The 19,497-nt window shown below is 41.6% G+C and overlaps 2 protein-coding genes and 1 non-coding gene across 3 annotated transcripts in view; all 3 read left to right on the top strand.

Moving 5' to 3' along the window:
- LOC145347787 (3',5'-cyclic-AMP phosphodiesterase 4B-like) overlaps positions 1-19,497 on the top strand; it is a 203,356-nt gene that overhangs the window by 175,484 nt on the left and 8,375 nt on the right. The gene's annotated exons all lie outside the window — the stretch shown is intronic.
- LOC145348772 (U1 spliceosomal RNA) lies at positions 12,523-12,691 on the top strand. Its single transcript, XR_013888010.1, has one exon. It is a non-coding gene; the product is annotated as a U1 spliceosomal RNA (small nuclear RNA).
- The window catches only part of LOC145347785 (3',5'-cyclic-AMP phosphodiesterase 4B-like), a 308,064-nt gene continuing 301,967 nt past the window's right edge, over positions 13,401-19,497 (top strand). The window contains exon 1 of the mRNA XM_080195601.1: positions 13,401-13,468. The gene's annotated coding sequence lies outside the window, so the exon portion shown is untranslated. The remainder of the gene's footprint in view (positions 13,469-19,497) is intronic.

The raw sequence follows: 19,497 nt of genomic DNA, 5'->3' as shown, positions 1-19,497 counted from the left end.
AGATTTACAGCTATCTGAATATATAAGAGGAAATTGTTAAGGAATGTTTTTTGGAGATTAGCAAATTAAATGGCCAGGCTTCCTCGCAAGTCCAAGTTTTAGAATAGTAGTTGATCCCACAAGTCTTCTGGCAATGATTTATTGCCATCTGACTGCCAATGTGGGAAAGATGTCCTTCTGAGAAGAAGGGAAAATTAAAGTGAAAAGCATTTCTATATTGATCTTGGTGGTTTAAGAATAGTTCCAGATACTGGCAGAAAATATAAGCCCCTATCTTCTGAACAAGAGTGGTATATGCTGCAGTTGATGCAAGAAAGTGGAAGAAGAGGTAGTTCATTTTAAAGAAAATATATCTCACTTATATTTTAAAAATATGCAATGGCTGGAATTTTACAAGACCGCCCATCATGGGAATTGAAGTGAGTGAGGGTTAGATCATGGGAAGGTCCATTGACCTCGGGTGGGAGTTCACGATTTTGGGGCAAGTGAGGTCGTAAAATCCTGCCTAATCTCTGGTTTCAGTGAGCTTTATAAAAGATATACATATCCTACTGGCTAATTTCAAAAATTTAAAAACCTACAAAAATACTTTTAAAAGGTTGAAGCTATATATGATTTGATGGGCCAAATGGCCTCTTCTGCCCTGTAGGGATTTGATGATTCTATACATCTGCTTGTAACCTTGAACGAAAATAACTTTCTTGCAGTATCAGAGAAGCTAACCTTGTTATCTGTGAAGAGGTACTAAGAACCTTGTGGGCTACATAGAATCATTGAATCCCTATAGTACAAGAGGGAGGCCATTTGACCAATTGAGTCTGTACCAACCACAATCCCATCCAGGACCTATTCTCATAACCCTTATTTACCTTGTTAATCTCTCTGACACTAGAGTCAATTTAGCATGGCCAATCAACCTAACCTGCACATCTTTGGACCAAATTCAACAGAATTATATAAAAACCATAAATCAGGCCGAGGCACAAATCTACTGGGACAAAAGATCCTGCAACTTCCTTTCAAATTCTTAACGGTTGGAATATTAACAATCTCAGGAGCTAAGACAAAATAATGTACACCCTTTGTCAAAACCAAAGTGGAGGGTTGAGTCATGTGACATGATTACCCCTATTTGGGATAACCAGTTATACCAGGCTATTCAAACTTCAGGGGGAGAGGGGGACACACATTTCAAACTTTTTGTTCACTCAAGGGGCCAGTGAACAAATTTCAGAAAGATAAAATATGGCACAACATTACACATGAATTCAAAAATGTATGAAAAAAACAATTTGCTGAGCAAAAAAAAGTAATAAACAAAGATGGGTATTGATGTCAAATAGGAGGCAGAGAGTGGGGGTCAATGGGTGCTATTCGGATTGGCGGTTGGTGACTAGTAGAGTGCCCCAGGGGTCGGTGCTGGGGCCTCAGCTATTCACCATTTATATAGATGATCTGGAGGAGGGAACCGAGTATATGGTGTCGAAATTTGCTGATGACACCAAGATTGGTGGAACGGCAAATTGTGCGGAGGGTGTGGAGAGTCTGCAGAAGGATCTAGATAGGCTGGGCGAATGGGCCAGGAACTGGCAAATGGAATTTAATGTTGGCAAATGTGAGGTTGTCCACTTTGGTAGGAATAATGGTAGGAAGGACTATTACTTATGTGGTGAAAAACTGCAGCATGCGACGGTGCAGAGGGACCTCGGGGTCCTTGTGCATGAGTCGCAAAAACCCAGCCTGCAGGTGCAGCAGGTGGTCAGGAAGGCGAATGGGATGCTGGCCTTCATAGCGAGGGGGATTGAATATAAAAGTAGGGAGATCTTGCTGCAGCTGTATAGGGCACTGGTGAGGCCGCAGCTGGAGTACTGTGTGCAGTTTTGGTTGCCGCACTTACGCAAGGATATTTTGGCCTTGGAGGGAGTGCAGAGGAGGTTTACTAGGCTGATACCGGAGTTGAGGGGGTTGAACTATGAGGAGAGGCTGAATAAACTAGGCTTGTACTTGTTAGAGTTTAGAAGGATGAGGGGAGATCTCATTGAGACGTATAAGATGTTGAATGGGATGGATAGGATAGAGGTGGAGAGGCTCTTCCCGCTCAGAAAGGACAGTAGGACTAGAGGGTACAGTCTCAGGATAAAGGGGGGGGGCGGTTTAGAACGGAGTTGAGGAGGAACTTCTTCACTCAAAGGGTGGTGAATCTCTGGAATTCTCTGTCCGTTGAAGTGGTGGAGGCTGCCTCGCTCAATATTTTTAAGATGCGGGTTGATAGGTTTTTGATAGGCAAGGGGATTAAGGGTTATGGGGAGAGGGCGGGAATGTGGAACTGAGCGACGACAGATCAGCCATGATCTTATTGAATGGCGGGGCAGGCTCGAGGGGCTAGATGGCCTACTCCTGCTCCTATTTCTTATGTTCTTATGTGTAACAGGCTGTAACTGTGAATGTGTGTCTTCAGTTCGCTCCGTGTCTCAAGGCACTCACTTACTCACCCGCACATGCAGTGAGAAAAGATGAGAGTGCATGATGGCATGTCTGATTGAGGGTGAGTGAGAACCCTGACACTGGGAGTGAGTCACCCTATGGACACACTCACCTCTCCCCATCCCCCTTCACAATCCCCTCTCTCCCTCCCTCGTCAGACTGTCTTCTCTATCTCCACCTTCACACTTCCTTCCCTGTCCCCCTCTCTCTCTTTCTCATGGGCTCTCCTCTCCCTCTCACCACATTCTCACTTTCTCCTTTTTTCCCCCTCACACTCTCCTCTTTGCACTTTCTTTTCTTTCTCTCCCCCAAGGCGCTTGCTCCCCCTCATACAGTCTCCCATTATTCACCTACTCAGATACCAGTGGGTCTGGCATCTGCTGTCATGTGCTCCACTCTGGATGCCTGAGTCTCTCATTCCATCATCTGCAGTCCTGTGTTCCTCACTCTCGGGCATCCTTCACCAGTAAAGATTAAAATTGAGGCCATCTGCATCCTGGCCTCCTGAGATCTGAGCCCACTGTGCACTCTATAATCACCACCCCTTCTCAACCGACTTGCCAGCTCTGAGCACGCACTGGAGTCAAAATTAAAATTGAAGCTAACTGAGGTCCAGGGCTGTTGCAGTTGAGATTCAATCCCCAACCCACCAGATCTGAGCACTCACCAGCCCTATCCCCAGCTCTGAGCACTCAGTTCCATTGAAGCAATCTGAGGCCTCAAGGTCCAGGATCCAGAGGCTGAGGCTGAGTTCAGGATTGAGGTTCATGTGAACTGCCACACCCCTGCAATCCCCACCCCATTAGCTCTGGCCAACCTCTCCCCAACCTGCCCTGGTCACTATACCCCCACCTGCCTTGCACTCCAATGTGTGCCCACCCCAAAGTCATCCTACCTGTCATCTCTGGCCCCATTCCCACAAGCTCTGGTTGCTACCATGCCCCCACCTCTCCCCCCACAAAACAGTTCACAAGTTAAAGCCACCAGCAGCCTGCTAGTTGGTCACCCTTCCCTGCCAATCAACCCCACCTCTATCCCATCCCTGTTCCAAGCTCCCTATTGAACTTGGTGGCACAGTGGTTAGCACTGCTGCCTTACAGTGCCAGGGACCCAGGTTCAGTTCTCACCTTGGGTGACTATCTGTGTGGAGTCTGTATGCTCTCCCATGTCTGTGTGGATTTCCTCCGGTTTCCTCCCATAGTCAAAAGATGTGTGGGTTAGATTGATTGACCATGTTAAATTTCCAAGTGTCATGGAGACTAGCAGGGTAAGAACATGGGGACATGGGGGATCGGCCCTGGGTGGGATTAGTGCTGGTGCAGGTTCAATGGGCCAAATGGCCTCCATCTGTACAGTTGGGATTCTATGATTTACCTGTCACTCTGAGCTCTCTAGCCAGATATGAGATATTTAAAAATCTATCCAGCAACTGAAGATGTGCTGCTGCTCATCCAGTCACAAGCTGGCTTCACCCTATGCTGGCTGCCAAAGTAAGCCTATTTGCAGCCAGTGCCTGTGTCTGGATGAACAGGCAATGAGCAGTTTTAAAAATTCTGTCTGGGAAATCTTGGAGACTTAGTTTGTTCACTCCAATGATTTAGCACGCGAATGAAAATGACTCTGGAGCTGCATCTGGCTGGCGGGTCATGCCTTGGAGAACGTGAGCTATATTGTTTTGCTGTATGCCCAATCAGTCTGGCATCTTTCCATCTACCAAACAGAAATTCAAAAAACGGATTCTGTCCAGATTTGAATGTCTGGCCCATTTGCACTGTTTCTACTGGAACCTCTGAACTTCTGTACTATCGCCTACATGACTAATTCATCTCTGCATGCCTATCTCTTCACGTGAGTCATCTTCACTGCAAAAGTGAATGAGTCAGCATTTGTTTTTTAACTTGTGACCCCTGTGAAGGAATGAATACACATCTGGACATTGAATTCTGGACTCAAGTTAAACAATATTTCCTGTCTCTGTGGTCTTTGCCTTGTAAATCTTTCTTTTATTATTCCCTCTGTTATTGCATGAGTAAAAAGGAAAAAATATTTAACTTTCCTCTTACATCTGAGTATGTGCAGGTAACCAAACCCCCTGAGTTTACCCCTATCTCTAGTTGGCTGTGACGTTATGATAGAAATTGGATCACACTAAACCTGAGAGGTTCAGAAATATGCTACTGTTAATAAAGTGGGAAATCAAAATTTAAAGCTTCCTATTTACAGATGGGCAGTGAAAGGAGAAATCGTAACTCCGGACATACTTTTTGCCTGCAGAGGACAGGTTCCTGCGTATGAATATATATAGTTTCTGGTAAGCATAAGTGAGCTACATTGTGAACTTAACTGACAATCATAAATTTGTTTGTAGTACAATTATTAGCAAACTCCTATTTTATAAACAAGTACTGCATTTGGCATTATGTCCTGAGTTTTACAAGTACAGGTGGGTTGAATACAGTCAGCGCTGTCCATTGCGAACAGCCGAAGGGATGTGCTGTTTGACACAATCCACAAACTGTTGGGATGTGTGGTGCTGAAATTCATATATCACATTACTCATTTGTGTGGTACGCAGTATGTCTTTTTGGCTTGATGACAGCTTCTAGTTTAGTGGAAAACACCACTCATGTTGCCACGGCAGAATAGCAGTGTAAAACGATTAGCTTCATCTGCTGCTCGCATTTTTGAGAGATTTTATCTTTTTGGGGTAATCTTTTGCACTTTTCAGGTTAGAAGTAACAACCTTAGGCCTATATGTGCAATTCATAGTGATCAATGATTAAATCAGGATGGTGATTATCCTGCAGAATAGTGTGGTGCATCCAACTTCAGTGTCAAGTCTGCATAGTGAGCAAACTGTGAGATTGCTCAAAATGTCAAACTAGCAGCATGTGGAGCTGCATGAATCCTAATGTGTATATTGACTAGGGAAAGTAGGTTTGTGGTTGACGGTGGTACAGAAATCATTAGCAAATTTCTCAACTAACATGTTGAAGATAAGAATATATTCCAACATTTTCCTGATGACTGATGTCAGGCTAACTGGCCTGTAGTTCACTGTTCTCTGTCTCCCTCCTTTAATGACCAGTGGTGTTACATAAGTTACCTTCCAAAACCCAGAACCCAGGGAAATTTGGAAGACCACAAATGATGCTCTTCAAACCCACTTTTTTTAAAACCCTAGGATGTTGTCTGTCCAATCTGGGGGAATTGTCAGCTGTCAGTCCCATTGTTTCACCTGTACTTTTTTTTCTTAATGTTAAACACTTTAATTTCTTCAGTCTGGTTAGACCTTGGATCACGTTATTTCCCTTACTTTGTGTCAACGTTTGTTTAATGTTTCTGCCATTTCCTTATTACTTTGTAAAATTTTTCCTGTTTCAGCCTCTACTTTCACTACTCTTCCTTTTTAACCTGCTGTGGAAGCTTTTGCAATTTGTTTTTATATATCTGGCTAATTTACTTTCATTCATTTTTCTTCCTCTTTATTAAGTTTAGGTCACCCCTGCTGGTATCTAAATCTCACTCAGTTTTCAGACTTTACTACACTTGGCAATATATAGCCTCTTTCAATATAATACTAGTCTTAAATCTTAAGTTAGACAAGGATGGTTCTCCTTTCTCCTGGAGCTTTTATTTCTCGGTGGAATGACAATTCATTAAGAATTATGTTTAAAAAGTTTATTTATTGGTGTCACAGGTAGTACATTAACATTGCAATAAAGTTACTGTGAAAATCCACTAGTCGCCACGCTCGGGTGCCTATTTGGGTACACTGAAGGAGAATTTAGTATTGCCAATGCATCTAACCAGCACATCGTTCTGTGGGAGAAAACTGGAGCGCCTGGAGGAAACCCATGCACATGTAGACTCTGCACAGACAGTGACCCTAGATCGGGAATCGAACCTGGATTCCTGACGCTATGCAGTAGCAGTGTTAAGCGCTCTGCCAAAATCGCTCTTTAAAAGTTTGCCATTGCTAAGTTCCCATTATAATTTTTTTCCTCTAATTTCCCAGTTGCCTTAAGCAAAGCACCCTTCTTACCTGCGTAATTGGCTTTATTTATTAAGTTCAATAGTTTTTGACTTATGTATATAACTGTCAAACTAAATCAATGTTGTTATCACTTTTCTCAGACAATCCTATATCAGTAAAGTAACTCTACCTCATTACACAAAACAAGGTCTAAAATAACCCTTGTTTCACGATGTATGGTTCCGTGAAATGCATTCCACATTTGGGGAATTCTCGAGCTTTAGGCCTAGATGAAAAGCACAGCTTGGGCATGGGTTTGGGAAGTGACAACATGTTTGAACTTTGGACTGGAAAGGGAGGTTGAAAATTGGGTGATAATTTGCAAGATCAGGAGTATTTTCTTTTTGACGAGGGAGGTCACGACACAGATTTGAAAAAGAGGTCTGTGCCTGAGGTGACAATATGACGAGACGATGATGGATGAACAATTCTATTTAGTCCATTTTAATTTATCCTTCCAGAGAGGTCCTAATGTCACACCATTGTAACAGTCAATTGTTTACTAATTTTTGTTCTGCTTGTTAATGTCTGCTGGCTGACCTCGCCACTGCAATTTGTATAATTTTGGATATTGTTTTTTTTTCTTGATCTTTCCCAATCTCTTTTGTTTGTATGAGTTTCTATTGTTATCTTGTTCTTTCTTCTAAGTCTTTTTGTCCTCAACTGGTTTCAACTTTCGACTAGCACTTTTGTACCTGTCCCTTTTTTTTGATTTGGAAGGAGACCAAGTGATTTATTAAACTGAGACTGTTGCATCATTCTACCAACAGCTCCTTTGCTTCAACCCTCCTAGATATTAGCTGTAGCACAGTGGTGGCCGTCAATCCACTGAGTCAGTAGGTTCTTGATTCAAATCTCTCTCCAGAGACTTTAGCGCCTAATGTTGTCTGATAATTGCTCACACTACTGAGAGATTGCTATACCAACATCTCTTAACTGGCCATAAAAGATAATTTGCCCTTAAATCCTTGATGGCTTTCCTTAAATAGTCACTTGGACAAGTGTGGACTATGTTAATTTTGTCTTTGTTTATCGTTTCTAAAAGCTTCTCACCATCAAAGTTAAATTGGCTGACCTGTAATTGCTGTTTATTGTTACAATTTTGAACAAGGGTAATATTTATAATTCTCCAGTCCTCTAGCACCAACTCTGTATCCAAGGCAGTTGAAAGATCATGGCCAATGCTTCCAATTTATACCCTTACTCTCCTTTGTATCCTCGGAGGCATCTGATCAGGTCCTGGTGACTTATCAACTCTAGCTTTTCTGGGTCTCTGAATCTCTCAATAACTCAAATGGGTCTGTTCAGTCAAAGAGAAGCATTCTGGTGAGTACTTTTTTTTAAAAGAAGATACTGACACGTGTCGGGCCAAAGGCTGTGTCATGATAATTTTATCCTCGTTGCCGAATGTAATAATGCAAACTTCATCAGAAATACAAAAGTATTTATTTATAAGAAGAACTATACAGCAGCCACATGGCTGCACCTACACCGCTACATGTCTCCTGCCCAAGAGGAGACATGTGGCAGAGTAGGTGCAGCCTACACCCTATGAGGTGATTACACACTCTGCATACCAATTGGTCCCCCAAGCCAGGTGATCTTTACGCAGCCATGTTGCTCTTAAAGGGACAATCACAACAAATCACCACAGGTAACAACATCTTCTTTGCCAAAGTCTAGTACAAAATATTCAGTTTGTATCTCAACCATGCCCTCTGCCTCTATGAATAAATTCCCGATTGGACCTACTCCTCTTACTTATATGTCCATAGAAGAATTTTGGATTCCCTTTTATGTAAGATGATGGTTTATTCTCATATTCATTCTTCAATTCTAACTTTTTTCCACTTCCCCTCTGAACTTTCTATACTCAGCTTGGCTCTCACTTGTATTATCAATTTGACATCATCCTTATTCTGCTTAATCTTACTGTTTTTTCATCCAGAGGTTGTGGCTTATGTTATGATCACTTTGGCGATGAATAACTTTAAAAAAAAGAAATGCACACTTCCAGTTAATAGCTGAAAGAATGTCACATTAAGATTTCATGTTTTAAGAAGTTAATTGCTATAAATGACTAAAACACTAACTTTGTAGGCAATCTTGGAACCTCACTGTCTATCCACTTTTAGCACACAAGCTGCTGCCACTGTCCCCAAATATAAATACCTTGCACCTGCTTCCTAGTAAAACAATCTAAACATTCTTTCAATCCTGAACAATCAAACTACAGTCTTATAGTCAGACAGATCTCAGAACAGGTTATATGACTTCCTTCATTTTACCTTGCATTTGAAGACATAGGGCAGGATAAAACAAAGAATAAAGAAACTTACAGCACAGGAACAGGCCCTTCAGGCCTCCAAGCCTTCACCGACCATGCTGCCCATCTGAACTAAAACCCACTACTTTTCCGGGAGTCATATCCCTTCATTCCCATCCTATTCATGTACTTGTTCAGATGTTCCTTAAAAGTCACTATCGTATCTGCTTCCACCACCTCCCCTGGCAGCGTGTTCCAGGCACCCGTCACCCTCTCTGTATAAAACTTGCTTCATAATCTCCTTTAGACCTTGCCTCTTGCACCTTAAACCTATGCCCCCTCGTCATTGACTCTTCCATTTTGGGAAAAAGCTTCTGACTATTCACTCTGTCTATGCCCTTCATAATCTTGTAGACTTCTATCAGGTCAGCCCTCAACTTCTGTTGTTCCAGTGAGAATAAACCAAGTTTCTCCAACCTCTCCTTATAACTAATGCCCTCCATACCAGGCAACATCCAGGTAAATCTTTTCTGTACCCTCTCCAAAGCCTTCTGGTAGCATGGAACCAGATTTGAACTCTTTCTTCCAAGTGAGGCCTAACTTAGGTTCTATAAAGCTGCAACATCACTTGCCAATTTTTAAACTCAGTGCCCAGGCCGATGAAGGCAAGCATGCCATGTCCCTTCTTGACTATTTTCTTCACCTGTGTTGCCACTTTCAGTGATCTGTGTACCTCTACACACCCAGATCCCTCTGCCCAATAATACTTTTAAGTGTTCTGCCATTTACTGTCCATTTCCCATCTGTAATAGACCTTCCAAAATGCATTATCTCACATTTGTCTGGATTAAACTCCTTCTACCATCTCTCTGCCCAAATCTTCAACCAATCTACATCCTCATGTGTCCTCCTATGGTCCTCATTGCTATCCACAATTCCACCTTTGTGTTGTCCGCAAACTTACTAATCAAACCAGTTACATTATCCTCCCAATCATTTATATATATTACAGATGGCAAAGGTCCCAGCACTGATCCCTGAGGAATGCCACTAGTCACAGCCCTCCGTTCAGAAATTCTAATGATTTTCCAGTCCTGCCGATGGGGACTCCCAGTGACACAGGGTGCGAACAACAGGAAACCCTGTTGACAGCATGAGACCAGAAGATCCTGTTGGTGGCCAGTGGTGGGGTGCCTCCACTTCCGCAATACATACTGCGGGGTGAGTGCATTAAATCCCACCCAATATCGCAACACACAACAATCTTACAAAACTCATGACTGCAAGACTTTGTTTGTCCTATCTCTCTCCCTCATGGGAATATACCCAACCGTACTCAAACTATTTCATCGTTAAATGTAGTACCTTGTTCCATTACAGTTTTGTCTAGCAATCTTATCTTGATAAGATCTCTTCTCACTCTTTGATATTGGCCCACCCCAATTATTTAGTTTTACTCTGGATAACTTCTTGTCCTTTTCCATAGCTAACTTAAACTTTTGTTATACTATGACAACTGTCTCCTGAATGTTCATCTCTAATTCTATGAATATCATTTATATGGATTTTTTAAAATACAGAAGATATTGATAAAGTGTCTCAGAATAGACTTGCTAAAAGTTGAAGCCTATTTAACTGAAGGTATATTAATGACCTGGTTAGAAAATTGGCTGAGTGGCATGAGGAGGCCAATAGGCAGATACTTTAATTGGCACTGTTACTACTGCTGTCCTTCAAGGATCTCTGTCAGGACTTCAATTGGTTACCACTTTTCTTAATGATTTAGATGATGGAATAAAAATAATCCAAATTTGTTGCTGATACAAGGATAGATGGCATTGTAAGCTGCCTATCCTTGTATCAGCAGCAAGTTTGGATATGTGTTTTTTTTATTCCATCATCTAAATCATTACAATATATGGTAAATTGTTGAAGCCCTGACAAAGATTCATGAAGGAGATGGATGTACAACATTACAGATACAATATATTTAAATTAATATATAAAACTGTGGCAATTTGATTTCTATGTGAGACCATTAACTTTGAACCTAAAAGCATTGAACTAGAGAAATGTATGCCTGATCATCTGTTAATATAGTTTACAGATGGCTTTGTTATGAATATTTGGCTGAACTCCAAGACTCACCACTGGTTTAGCTGAGCAGGGGTCTATTTTCACAGGTGGAATTGGAGTGTTTGTTTTGATGGCTTGATATATTTATATGGTTATAATAAGTTTAACTATTTTCAATGCCTGCATGTTTTTTGGACAATATTAAGAGGTATGCATTGTGGCAAAACTTGTTATTGACATTATCATGGTCTTGCATGATTGACACTTTAATAGGACTATAACAGCAGCTGGTTTTCAAAGTAGATTTTCGAAAGGTTGTTTCTTTTAAAGTGTATTTCAAGACTTGACGTTCTTACTATATGGCTCATTGGTTCTATAGTGCATACTGGATGAGTGGGCGTGGAGGATGGTAGGGGCATGGAGGGGAATTGGTGTGAACTTTGAAAAATTCCTTTCAGGTTTGGTTGCAAATTAGCTATGACTCTAGGTCATTCCTCCTGATTTAGACTATTGCAAAATGTCTCTTTGACTTTTTCTAACTTTTTCTGGATCTTGGAGATCATTGCCTAGTGTTCTGCTTGGAGTTTGAAACAGATTATGACCTCTGCACACCTCTAATGATGCACAAATGGTTTGGCCTCAGTGAATTTCTTTACACATTCTGTTTTCCAGAACCAGTAATTAAATCCTGGTTCAGTAAGTCCACTTGAGGTGTCCTTTCTTTGTGTACTATGAAAGACCTATTAATCTTCTACGTCAATCAACTTTCACAGCTTCTGTTGACATTGACGTAACTCTTTTTTATAATTCTTTTGTTATCATTTGGAAACTATTGTTACTTATTTTCCAGTGTTCTGTTATTTTGACTGCCTGACAAATCTTCAAAGGAAAGTTTTTTTTAAAATGAGTCCTACCTCTGAGATGTTTGCCTCTTCATCATTGTGCTTTAAAAGTCTTACATTGACGCTTTTGCAAAAGAAGGATTTAACTTTGAAATTATTTATATGCATGCTGCCATTTAATTTTAATGCACCGAGTAAGTTGTAATTCATCTATTTGTAGGAAAATAGTACTTTTGTGTTCTAATTTTTAGTATTTAAAATAATCTGAAATTGCTGATATTTTATTGCACATCAGAAGATTCTAAAATGTCTAATTTCTATATTGTGAAACTGCTGCACACTATTCTGCAGTATTATTTGTGATTATGTGATGAATACAGACCAGCAGGCACTCACATTAATTGATTGGAGAGTTGTAGATTTGAAGCATTGTTTAAGCAAAAATAAAATTTGGAATTGGATATTTCAAAGCTGCACATTTTAACATGCTGGAACGCAAGTCACCCAATTGTGATATTTTAGCGGAAGCATGTTGCAGTTTGAAAAAAAACAACTGAGATGAAATTAAAGGAGGAGAAGCCTCCTGGAGTGATGACATCATATCACAAACATTACGAATATATAGGTCAAGAGCTTAAGCTGCTTATTCTTGTGAAATTCTTGCTTTCAATCAGTGAAATAAAAGACATAATCAGGTTTACAAAATATCTCACTCTTTCCATAATTTTAATTTCCTTAGCTTTCCTCTTTTAATCTCCTGAAGATATTAGATTATGATCTCTGTGGCACCAGTCGCCTCCCTGAACATGTAGCTTTTAATACTTACCTGGCAGGGGTGAAACCATGATCATTCAGGTGGTTCGCCCAGGACGGGGCTAGCCCATTGCACTTTGGGTGTGCTGACGCCTGCGATGTCCCCAAATGCGGGATACTCGACTGCAAAATTTGTGGTGAGAGGGAAACAGTACCAACCAAGCTTAATCCTTACTCCATTACCTCCCGTTTTTCCCCCCTTCCCTGTTTCATCTCCCCCACACCCACTCCTCCCCCTCTTCTCTCCAATCCACACCCTCCCATTCTCCTCTCCCTTTCTCTCCTGCGCTGCTCCCGCCCTTTTTCTCTCTTGCCCTTCCCCAGCTCTCTACAATTCCCACCCCTCCATTCATGTCCCTCCACCTCTTCCTTCCTCTTTCCTGATCTAATCCTCCCTTCTCTTCCATAGCCCCACCCTCAACCTCTCACTTCTTCTCTCCCACGCTTATCTAACTCCATAATCTCTCCTGGCTCCCCTTACTTACCTTCCTTCCCCCCCTTCCCTACTCTCTGCTGCCCTTGTCCTTCCTCTCCCCACCCTCCCATCTCTCCTTCTTTGCCCTCTCACTTACCCTCTCTCTCTCCACTCAATTCTGACCTCACCTTTCCCTTCCTCTCTCCCGCCCTCACCCCGGAATGTCTCCTGCGCTTGTCTCCAACTCTCTCCCTCGTTTGCACCATTTCCTATGGTACAACAGTAACTACAGTTCAAGAGTATTCTACTAATGTAAAGTGCAACTTCCTTCTTTGCTTTCTTTCCCTCTAAGTGTTCAAATATAAAATCATAAAACAAGTTATGGTTTGAAATATGAAATATGCTATTTTTTTTATCTTCTGCTCAATAATCTTGTGCCATTTTTTTCACAGGTAAGTAATTGCAACATTTCTGGGGATTGAAGCTGAATTGGTAAGCCATTCACATAAATTTGAAATAGGTTAAATTTTGCCAAGGTAAGCTATTATCTGTTCAGCCTCTAACAATGTAATTTTGAAAAACAAAACTTGAATGATTTACTACTTGTATTTTTCAATTGTCTTTTATTGCTAGTTCTCATTTGCAGATGTGATTTTCATTGTTAATACGTGCACAGTTTTCACCATCTTAGGTAGTGTGTTTTGTTTATATAATATACAACCTACCTTTGAAGTTGTGATCATAAAAATTCCTGTTCAACGTCATTTCCGGATATAAAGTGATTGCTATTCACACAGAAAGGACCGACCCCTGATATAAGGTTAAATTTTCTAAGCTTTAAATAAATTTCATGGTAATGGGAGATCATATGAATTATCACAATGACTTACACATTAATGAGACATGTTTAATGAGTCTTTTGCAGTCTGTCAAATGGATGTAATGGTACAATGTGCATTAAAATGTCACCTTGCACCATGAAAATATTGTGTTTGACAATATGACAAAGTGAGCATTATTTTTTCCCTTCACAAATGTCTTTAAACTGTTGACTAACAACTCGTCAAATAAAAACATTTTTGTGCAGGGTCAACTTATTCCTGGGTGAGTGGACATTAAAGTCTTAAAATAAGTTTCTGAAAATTAGGCCCAAAAATGCATGTATTATAAATTAGGTTGTTTTAGAGGTTGTTGTTTGAGTAGTTTTTCAGTATTGTTTTTCTTTAATTTCTGGTTAAATGTGACTCAAAGCTCAAAGTCCCTCCTTTACAGACCTATTGTGTTGATGACGATATATACATCTTTTGTAAACTAGTTACTGCACACTATCAGAAGCAGAAATCCTGATTTTTTTAAATTTTGTTTTGTGTTTTAGGACACCTCAGGTATTAGTATTTGGGGGGATCATCCATTTGTATGGCTCAATTCCCCACTCTCTGGGGGCAGTTGTCCCCAAAAAATTCTAAGTGTTGAATCTGCGGGAAAACTGGAGTAATACATGGTGGTTTTTTTCAGTGGAAGTTCAGACTAGAATCTCCCACACTCTGTGCAATGCAAAGGCCACCAGCCTGAATATCATTCGATTTCAGGGAGCAGGGTTTATTCCAACATGGGAGGTTAAAACCAGTGAAACTCTGTGCATGTGCAGTGGCCCTGAACGATCAGCCTCCCTGTTTGCTGGCCAGCTTCCCACCCCCGCCATGAGCCAATCATAGCACCCCCCTCTCCTGGACCATTCCTGAGCTAGCTTCGACTCCCATCCCGGGCTGGCCTGATTTCCAGCCTCCCTAAAATAGATTCCTGCCCGCCCCCCCTTCCAACTTTAGCAGTCCTGACACAACCTGCTCGCCCCAGCATCCCTCCTGCCCTCACCAATGCAGAATGCCTGCGGGACCCCCCCACCCTCACCAATTACCCCATAAGCCCAACCTGAGGCCGCCTTGCCCATTTAGGCCTCACCCCCTTGACACTGCCTGATGATTGATGGGCAGTGCCAAGATGGAACCTGGACATGGGCACTTTGCCCCTTGGGCAGTGCCAAGGGCATTGGCTGGTGCTGCGAGGGTGCCCTTGACTAGGGAGCACCACCTCTGCCACCTGTCCCCTGGAGGGGCTGCGATTGCTACCCCATCACTCTAGCAGGGTCATCCTGATAGTTCTCCGAAAATGGAGAACTACTGTTCACCCTACTAGAGTGAAATACTCTGACAGGCTACGGAAAGCTGGCAGCCCAGAGAATTCAGACCATGGGCCCACTTATCACATTGAAATAATGTTAAAAATAGATGCAAGTCACTTACTTGGTTTTCTCGCTGGTCTCCAGCATGGGTCTGATGGCCAGAAATCTGGGCTTGGAAGATGTGTGCGCAGCAGGGGCACATACGCAAATCCCACGCATGCCTGGATGCGAGATTCTCCCACCACACTGCAGTAGCAAACTAGTGCGGCTGGGTGGGAGAATCGCCCTCACTGTTATTTAATGTCGGATACAGTCCCATATTTTACTTGTTTTTGCCTCCTTATGTTTTGTAGCATGCAACTTCTGTCGTCTGACTTGCTACAAGAATTCAATGCTAAAACAGTTGTGAGGTAGTTGCTTGGAGCTGTGCACGTAAATTATACCTCCATTTTTCTCTTCCTTTTGTTGAGCAAGCACATAAAGAACCTTTTTTTGCTACTAGAGGGGAGCCTTGGCTACTAAGCATGCATATTAGAAATTATTTAAATGTTCAGAAAATCAAACACCAGATGCATTACATTTATAATATGTGCTTTTGCTGTTGAGACATCCTGCTAAGAATGAAAAGTCAGAAATTTGCTCCTCTAATCTCCACTTGGATCCAAATCTCAATGTCATGGACCTGTGACTGGCAACTCAGCAAATGTGTTGTTTTCATAAAATACTGTTCATGGTGGAGGAATATCAAATACAAGAAATGTCAAGTTTGTATATTTTTAATAAAAGTAAGTGCAATAGAGTACTCTAACTTCTGTAATCCAATCATGGCATTCAAATAACTGCTCATGTTTCACTTTTTCATGATTTATTGTGGCATCAAACCTTAGATTACAGTTCGGCAAATCATTCACAAGATTAGATGGCACTGAAATCATATTTAAATTCATTTATTTTTCTTTTAGAAAAATAGTAACTTGTTTTAAGCAGATTTCAAAATAGGTACATAAAAATTTAGTTTACTGATATACTTTATATAATCTTGAGAATAACTAAAATTGTAAGAGCACTTGTGTGCACCTATTTTTTGCTTTTCTGGACAATATATAAAATGCATGACTGAAAAGATTATGCCTAATCTCCCACATGTAATCAAAGCCTATAGCTCAATCTATCACGCACGCTAGCCTCTCATCCATTGACTCTGTCTACACATCCTGGTGCTTCGGCAAAGCAACCAGCATAATTAAGGACCCCACACACCCCAGACATTTTCTCTTGCATCTTCTTTCTTCAGGAAAAAGATACAAAAGCCTGAGGTCAGGTACCAACCGATTCAAGAACAGATTCTTCCCTGTTGCTGTGAGACTTGTAAATGGACTTACCTTGCATTAAGTTGATCTTTTTCTACACCCTAGGTATGACTATAACACTACATCCTGCACTCTCTTGTTTCCTTCTCTATGAACGGTATGCTTTGTCTGTACAGCGCGCAAGAAACAATACTTTTCACTATATGTTAATACATGTGACAATAAATCAAATCAAACAGGAAACAATGGATTTATTGAAGTGAAGTTATCGGCTCTTGCATTTGTTTTATTGCCCATTGACAGCTTTGGCAGTGGCCAGAGGTTTTTTTTTCCTTTATCCTCTGCCAGTGTGATGCAGAGAAGCAACTGCAGCATAAATTGCACTTTCAGGAAACTTGTGTGGTTTCCTACGTGTTAGTGAACCCAGGCATGTTAAATATTCATGGCATTTTGAACAAACGGAGTGTTTTAATCAACCCATTTTAGTTTATTATTGTTGCTTTCCTCATATTTCCTTTTTTCTCTTAAAATCAAGAAACATCATGCCATCAAATTCTTTCTTACAGATTTTCAAAGTCAGTCTTCCCATCATTTTCTCATTTATGGAATTTGTGAATCAAATCTTATCATTACTTACTAATTTATGTCATCTCCTCCTATTGTTTTAACTATGTTGGTGTCCTGTGTATTGGGCATCAACTCTTTCTACATTTCTGCTCAAAATAAAACATATCTTTTTTGAAATGTTGCTTTATTTGATGACTTAATTAAATATATATACATATACATTATTTGAAAAATTGTCATGAAATTATGATACTTTAGTTGAATTATGAAACAGGTGGCACAGTGATTAGTACTGCTGCCTCACAGCTCCAGGGACCTGGGTTCGATTCCATCCTCAGTTGACTGTCTGTGTGGAGTGTCTGCATGGATTTCCTCCAGGTGCTCCAGTTTCCTTCTGCAGTCCAAAGATTTGCATGTTAAGTAGATAGACCATGCTGAATTGCCACTTACTGTCAGGTAGATTAAGAGAGTAGATTAGCCTCCCATGCATGGGCTTACAAGGTTAGGCCTGGGTGCGATTGTTGTCGGTGCAGGCTTGATGGGCTGAATGGCCGCCTTCTGCATAGTAGGGATTCTATGATTCTGTGAAAATTGTTTTGTTGTTGTATTAGCTGTAAAGTTATCGGGGGCAATTCAGCCAAGAGATTCAAGCATTTATAGGCTCCCCACTGGGCACCATGGTCTCGGTGAGTCCCTGGGGTCGAGATATCCCGCAACATCAGCTCTGCGCCAGAAAGCAGCATGGAGCAGTATAAATTATTTAAATGTTTATTTGAATATAATTTACATCTGACTGTAGGCGTGGGACTGAAGTCTCTGGGCCCACTAACATCTCGCACCACCCCAACCCCCCAGCGCCATCCATCCCACACCCCCGTGCCCCCCACCATCACCACCAGGAGCGTTTCACTCCAGCAAGATTTACAATAGCTTCCCACTTGTGGAGATCTGGCAGCCCAACCTCATTGGAGTGGATGGGGGAGGTCATCAAGGCAGGCCAGAGGGTCAGGGTAAGGGAGGGTTCCTCTTGGGCATTACCAGACTGGCAGTGCCAGCTTGTGCTCCTGACAGTGTCTAAGGGGCAAAGAGGCAATGTCCAGGGGGCACCTTGCCACTGCCCATCAGGCATTGGGCAATGCCAAGTGGTTGGGGCCTAATGGGGGCAGGGTTCTCGGGTGGGGGGGGTGGTCCAGCTGCCACTCTACAGAGTGATCAGTGATAGAGGGCGGTAGGCCAATGTTGGGGCTGCTGGGGGTAGGGGGATATCAGGAGAGCAGGGTGTGGGAGTTGGGAGCAGCAGGGCATTCGAGGCTGGTCTTGACATGTCCAGAGGATCAACAATTGGGTCATCAGGTGGTCAGAGAGGCAGGGTTGCGAGGCTAGCCAGCAATTGAGCTAGACAGTGATCGAGGGGCCAATGGTATAGGACTACTTTGCATGTACTGATCTTGACCCTGACAGATCAGCACGTGCGCAGTGGTCCGCTCAGTGCTATGCTGTTGGCCTCTTCAGCAGGGATAGAGCCCACCCACAGACTTTTCGCATGAATCACACTAGTGCACTCTGCAGTGCACAGAGTGTGGGACATTCATTTTGAAACTCCCGCTGAGAAAACCAGTGGGTATTTACTCCAGTTTTTATGCGAGTTCCACACTTAGAATTTTTTGGGGGGAGAATCACCTACATCATGTCTTGTACATCTTCATCCATTGTCTTGAACTCCAGTCTGATAAGAAATTCCTTTTTTTGTTACAAAGATGACTAATAATTCTCTCATTCTGAAGGTGAGTAAAGGACATCTTCAATCATTTGAAATGTGTTAAACCATAATGTCTTCAGGTGCTTTTATATTACTTTTACCAAACATTACCAAAATAAAAATAATCTTAGTCTTGCTATAGTTCCTTTTGTTACCTCTTGATGCAGAGATCACTGCAAGTGCAAGATGCAGGGGACCATTTGCTGAACTGATGCTGTCAAAACGTAACATGTTCATCCTATAGTGTTTTTCTCTTGTTTGGTAACCGATATTTCATTCTAATTCAACTTTACTGAGTCTCAAAGCTGCATAAGAGTGGATTGAGTGTTACTGACATTAAAGAAAGACATAAGGTATATTTTATCCATAATTACATGAAATTAACTAGATTCAGAAGTACATAAATCGAGGAGGTTTAGCATTAGCCGAAAGACAGTACTCAGACCAAGTAATCTGTCTATTCACAGAGAGTTTATTTGTTTGATATCTTCTTCCTTTTTACCTCCTCTCTATTCCTCAGGTGAAATTTCTGTATTTTGTTTTCTAAGTGTTGACTTGGGCAAAAAAAATGGAGGGCATATTCAGCTGCTGGGCTTTCCTGCCATATTGTGAGAGAAAAAAGGAACGAGTGAGTCCCATGATGAGCGCACCCCCAGAAACCTTAGCTCCTGAAAGATCAGGGCACTCTTTAAAAGCAGAAATACTCCATGGCAAACTGCACCTCCCCACCCTGCCACCAGAAGCCCCCAA

Source organism: Carcharhinus amblyrhynchos, chromosome 9, assembly GCF_965287045.1.
Source record: "Carcharhinus amblyrhynchos chromosome 9, sCarAmb.v2.hapA, whole genome shotgun sequence".
NCBI classification, from domain to species: Eukaryota; Metazoa; Chordata; class Chondrichthyes; order Carcharhiniformes; family Carcharhinidae; genus Carcharhinus; species Carcharhinus amblyrhynchos.
Note: the sequence above shows the minus strand (reverse complement) of the source record. Positions and strands in the feature narration are given on the sequence as shown.